Below are 6,000 nucleotides of genomic sequence, written 5' to 3' on the forward strand. Positions count from 1 at the left end.
ACATGAATCCTTTGGGTAACTGGCACTTTCCTCCCTTTCCCTGGCCAGGAGCTTGAGGAATCAGGGAGTGTGAGCAGCTTGGGGAGAGAGGCTACTTATCTGAGGAGAGTCTTTTTTGTTTTGTTTTGTTTTGTTTTGTTTTGTTTTGTTTTTGTTTTTTCGGGGCAATGAGGGTTAAGTGACTTGCCCAGGGTCACACAGCTAGTTAGTGTCAAGTGTCTGAGGCCATATTTGAACTCAGGTCCTCCTGAATCCAGGGCTGGTGCTTTATCCACTGTGCCACCTAGCTGGGCCTATCTGAGGAGAGTCTTAAAGGGCTCTGGGCATGTGAGAGGAAGACCTGAGTACACATCCTCCCTGAGGAAAACACTCACTGTGTGACCCTGGGAAAGTCTCAACTTCTCTCAGCCTCAGTTTTCTCATCTGTAAAATGGAGTAATAATAGCACCCACCTCAAGGGTTGTCATGAGGACCAAATGAGATGACCTATGTACCATGCTAGACTGGGAGTCGGCAGTGCTGGATTCGAGTCCTTTTTGCCTAGGCAACCTCTGATGAGTGAGTTTCCCTCTCGGACCCTGTTTGTTTCTTCTCACCTCCCACATTTGATAATTAACAACAACAATAACGATAACAGCTCACGAATCTAGAGCCCTTGAAGATTTATCTCACTGAATCTTCACAATGACCTTGTAAGGTAGGTGAGACTATTGCTCCATTTCACAGACAGAGAAACTGAGATGCAGAGCCATGTCCAGACTTCGGGCTCTTGGGGCCAGATGCTCTGCCTCGCCCTGCCACTGACTCATCCCTCTGCCCCCTCATCTTTCCTTATAAACTTGTAGTGCCAAGCCAGACCCTCCACCCAGGGAGGGCACAAAGATTGATGAATGTTCATTCAGAGCTTTGAGCCAAGCATATAAAAGACCCTGGATCAAGGCCCAGCCTTGATTGTCCTCCTTCAGGTGAGTAATTAAGGTTTTGTAATGACACTAATGAGGGGGCCCCATCCGGAAGCTGGAGGGAGCTCAGTCTTTTTCTTGGGGCTGCCGGGGATCCACCCTCCAGTGAGGTTTCCCGAGGGACAAGGTGACCCTGGGTTGAGGGCCAGTTCTATTTTTGCTAAAAATGATTGTCACTCTTTCCACCCTTTGCCTCAGTTTCCCCTGCGAGTTAAATAAGGTCACTTCTAATGGGTATTGTGAGAATTAAGGATCATTTGTCAAAGGCCTTCAAGGGGCCTTCTGAGTATAAAATCATGATGTAATGTAAATATTAGCCTCATCACTATCATTGAGACTTGGCAGGATGAAAGAGTACACCTTATTCGAAAGCAACAGATCAGATAAGAGGGCAATGGAATAACACTGTATCTTATGGAGATACACCCTGATGAGGAAATACAAGAAGGGGTGACGCCCAATGAAAAACATGGAAAGAAAGATTGATTGAAAAAAGTCAGAAGCAAAGTTGTTGTTGGCATGTGCTACAGACCACTGAGCCAGAAGGAAGAAATAGATGAAGGCAGAGAAACAGGTCCCAGACCTGGCACAGAGATGTCATAGAATACTAAGGATTCTAAAAAGCTAAGGAGAGAAGGGACAATATCCCAGGCACAGGGAAGGTAGAACTACTCAACTCTCACTGGGTTTCTCTTTTCTCTGCTGAGGAGAACAGTTTTCAAATGAGGAAAGATCCTACAATAATAGTTCACATGGAGTTAAATTTCAAAGATACAGTCAGGTCATCTCCAATTTGCTGGGGTGTGCTACAGACCAACAAATCAGAAGGAGGAAATAGATGAGGTGAGGGAAACAGATTCCAAGGATGTCATAGAGGAATGATGCAGTGGTCAGTGAACTGAGTGGAAACAGTATCTCAAAATTCTGAGAAGAGGGCAGACATAATTTCTAAGCCCCTATCTGTGATCTTTGAAAAAGCAGGACATATGAGTTAGGTGATGAAATTTTCAAAGCTAGAGGCCAGTGACCTTGACTTTGATTTCAGGCAAAATTCTAGGACATATTTATTATTAAAGGGATGGCCTATGGGCCTGCAGAAAAGGGATGTGGTAATCACTAAGATCCACATGGCGTCATCCAGGACGAGTCATGCCAGACTAACCTCATTTCCTTTTTTGATAGGGTTACTAGACTGGTTCATCAGGAGAATCAGCCAAATGTAGCATGGCTGAATTACTGCAACACATTTGACAAAATCTCTTTTGTCATCCATGTGGAGAAGACAGAATGATGTCAACTGGATTCCATATGATTAGGTATATTCAGAACAGGTAAATAGTGAAACCCAAAAGAATAGCCATTAATGCAGGGGCAGCTTGGTGGCACAGTGGATAAAGCACTGGCCCTGGATTCAGGAGGACCTGAGTTCAAATCCTGCCTCAGACACTTGACACTTACTAGCTGTGTGACCCTGGGCAAGTCACTTAACCCTCACTGCCCCTCAAAAAAAAAAAAAAAGAAAAGAAAAGAATACCATTAATGGGTTGATGTCACAATGGATAGTGATGTCTAGCAGGGCAGTCCTTGGCCCAAAACTGTTATCAGACATTTTTATGAAGGAATAGATGGCATAATTATCAGATTTGGAGATGAAACAAAACTATAGGGAATAGTAAACACTGGATGACAGTCAGTATCCAAAAAGTTTCTAATGAGGGATTCAATCGAATTAGTTGAAACTTAATAGGAATAAATGTAAAGTCCCATGTGCATAGATTTTTTTTAAATCAACTTCTTCATTACAGGATAGGTGTATGGTGACCAGGGAGCAGTTCATATGAAAACAGATCTAGGTGTATTAGTGGACCATAAACTCAATATTGGTGAACAGTGTAATGTAGAAGTCAAAAAGCTGGTGAGATTTTCGACTGAATTATGAGAGTCAATATTTGGAATGAAAGATGTGATGGTTCAGTTCTTATCTGCCTTGGTAGGGAACACCTGAAGGATTGCGTTCAGTCTAGGAAGGATATTAATAAGCTGGAACACCTCACAAAGTCAAGGACCAGCATGGTGAGGGTCTGTACAAAGATGTGTTGAAGAGAAGACTCTTGGGGGAAATAATAGATTCTTTAAGTATTTGGGAAGAGAGATGATACTTGTTCTGTTTGATCCCATAAGAGATCACTGGGAGCGGTGAATGGGAATCAAAAGAAGAATGATTTAGGCTCATTATAAGAAAAAACATCCTAACAAACAATCCGAGCTCAACCCAAGGGCAACGGGAAGCTTCCTTACATCAAAGGACCATGGATCTAGAGCTAACCCCTTTCTTTTACAACTGAAAAATCTGCCCCTGAGAAAAGCTAAGAGACACATCAAGGATTAGTAAACATTTGAGACAGGATTTGAACCCAAGTCTTCTCTCCTCAAAGCATTGGGTTATATTTGTTGTACCGCTTAGTTACAAGGTAGTGGACACCCTCTTACTGGAGGTCTTCAAGCAGAGGCTTGAGGTCTGCTTTTCAAGGATGTTGATGAGGGCATGCTGACAGACTTCCAAGTTGGACTAGAGAAAGAGGTCTCATGACATAGAGGAAATGGCATCTGATTTGGAGTCAGGAAGACCTGGGTTCAAATCACACTCGCTGTGAGATCCTAGAAAAAATCATGTGACTTCTCTGTGCCTCAGTTTCCTCATGAATGAAGGAGTTGGACTCTACAGCTTTAAACATCCCTTTCAGCTCTAAATCTATGATATCTATGTATGTTCCTGTGATCTTTTAGCTTTAACTGGGCAGCCCCAGACCCATTTTAACAACCTTCCAACCATCCACCAAGACACCAAGACCTACTCAGGGTGGATCGCTAGCCATTTTCCCTCTTGTTTTCTATGTACTGCTCCTTGAGGGCAGGAACTGTCTTTTAGCTTTCTTTGTTTCCCCAGCATTTAGCACAGTGCCCGGCACATAGTAAGTGCTTAATAATGCTTATTGACAAAGACTGACCATGGTGTAATGGAAAGAGCTAACTAGGAGCAAGCCAATTCATTTCTCTGTTCTGCAGATTCCTCTCGGGGTAAAATGAAGCTTTCCATTACCACCGCTGCAAAGCAGATAAAATGAAGACCTTCACACAAGCAAATCCCGAACCCTCCCTTACCAAATTCCCAAGACTTATAGGACCATATGGGGAGGGGGAAGTGTGTGGGATGGGAAGACAAGCACAGGTTACACTCTGCATCAAGTCATGTCATGTCTTATTTCTTTTTTCCCCCTTTGCAGGGTAATGAGGGTTAAGTGACTTGCCCAGGGTCACACAGCTACTAAGTATCAAGTGTCTGAGGCAGGATTTAAACTCAGGTCCTCTGAATTCAGGGCTGGTGCTTTATGCACTACACCACATCTAGCTGCCCCGTTGTCCTATTTCTTTTGAAGATGTTTCTACCCTCCCAGTCACCCAGACTCCCAAGTTCAGAGTCATCCTTTGCTTTTTCCCTCTCCTTCCATATTTAACCAGCTGCCCAAGTCTGCTAACACTATCCCTACAAGTCTTCAATCTGTGCTCTTCTGCTGGACAAGTTTTGTTTCCTCTAGACCCTGGTTTCCTCATCTATAAAATGAAGGACCAGACTTCTCCAATCTAAAACAACAAATCCAAGTTCATCAGTCCAGGATGGGTAGGAGGAGGGCTGGACAGGCACAGAAAGGGTAGGGAACTTTCTCCAAGGGTCTTAAAACTCAGAAGAGGCAAAGAGAGACAGACAGAGACAGACAGACAGACAGACAGACAGACAGACAGACAGACAGACAGACAGAGCAAGCACGCACTAGGCCAGGCATTGAGAAGGTGGAGGCAGGGTAATAAGAGGGAGGGGGAGGCATAATGACTGGACTGCCAAGCATTTCACAAACACTTCTCCATGACTAATAGCTGCTCCAGGTGCTGCTTCGGGCTTACCATACCCAATTTGGTTTTCAAAAGCAATATGGACCAACTGAACACAGACCTTTCAGGGACTTCTAGGACCAAGGTGGGTCTACTCATGGCAGCACTGGGCAAAGGAAACCCAACCCCAGGAGGTCAATGGGCACAGAGCAAGGACATGTGTCTCCTGAAGCCTCCTCCCTGTCTCTTCATGAAGAGTGGTCCAGTGTGTGTGTGTGTGTGTGTGTGTGTGTGTGTGTGTGTGTGTGTGTGTGTGTGTGAGAGAGAGAGAGAGAGAGACAGACAGACAGACAGAGACAGAGAGAGAGAGAGAGAGAGAGAGAGAGAAAGAGAGAGAGAGAGAGAGAGAGAGAGAGAGAGAGAGAGAGAGAGAATCTGTGTATTCCTTTGATAAAATGTGAGCTCACTGAGTGAAGGAATTGTTTACTTTTGTCTTTGTTTCTTCAGTGCCTGACATCTAGTGGGGGCTTTAATAAATGCTTCCTAACTAACCTCTGAGATGCTGTGTCCTTGTGATCATATTTGGAGTGCAAATTGTAGACTCATAGATGAGCTGAAAGACACCACAGAAATCCCAACCCCACCCCCCATTTTACATGTGAAGAAATTGAGGCAAACCAAGGCAAAGGGACTTACCTAAGGTCATACAGCTATAAGTACTTGAGGCAGGAACCCGTCTTCTTGGCTTCAGGTCCACTGTTCTAACCATTGTGACTCCCTGTCTCTGAATGTTTTTGTGTCTCCATGGCTCCGTGTTTGAGTATACACAATAAGAAAAAGAGATTGAAGGAATGAGCACTGGCAACAAAAGAAGCAAAATTACCCCTTTTTGCAGATGATTCAATGGTTAAAGAACCCTACAGAGTCAACAACAAAAAATTAACTGAAACAATAACTTCAGCAAAGTTGCTAGATATGAAATAAAACCACACAAATCATCAGCATTTCTATATATTCCCAATAAAACCCAGCAAAGGGAGATAAAAAAAAAGAGAAACCTCGTTTAAAATAACTACAGAGGCAGCTAGGTGGCACAGTGGATAGAGCACTGGCCCTGGAGTCAGGAGGACCTGAGTTCAAATCCAACCTC

This window comes from Dromiciops gliroides, chromosome 5, assembly GCF_019393635.1.
Source record: "Dromiciops gliroides isolate mDroGli1 chromosome 5, mDroGli1.pri, whole genome shotgun sequence".
NCBI lineage: Eukaryota > Metazoa > Chordata > Mammalia > Microbiotheria > Microbiotheriidae > Dromiciops > Dromiciops gliroides.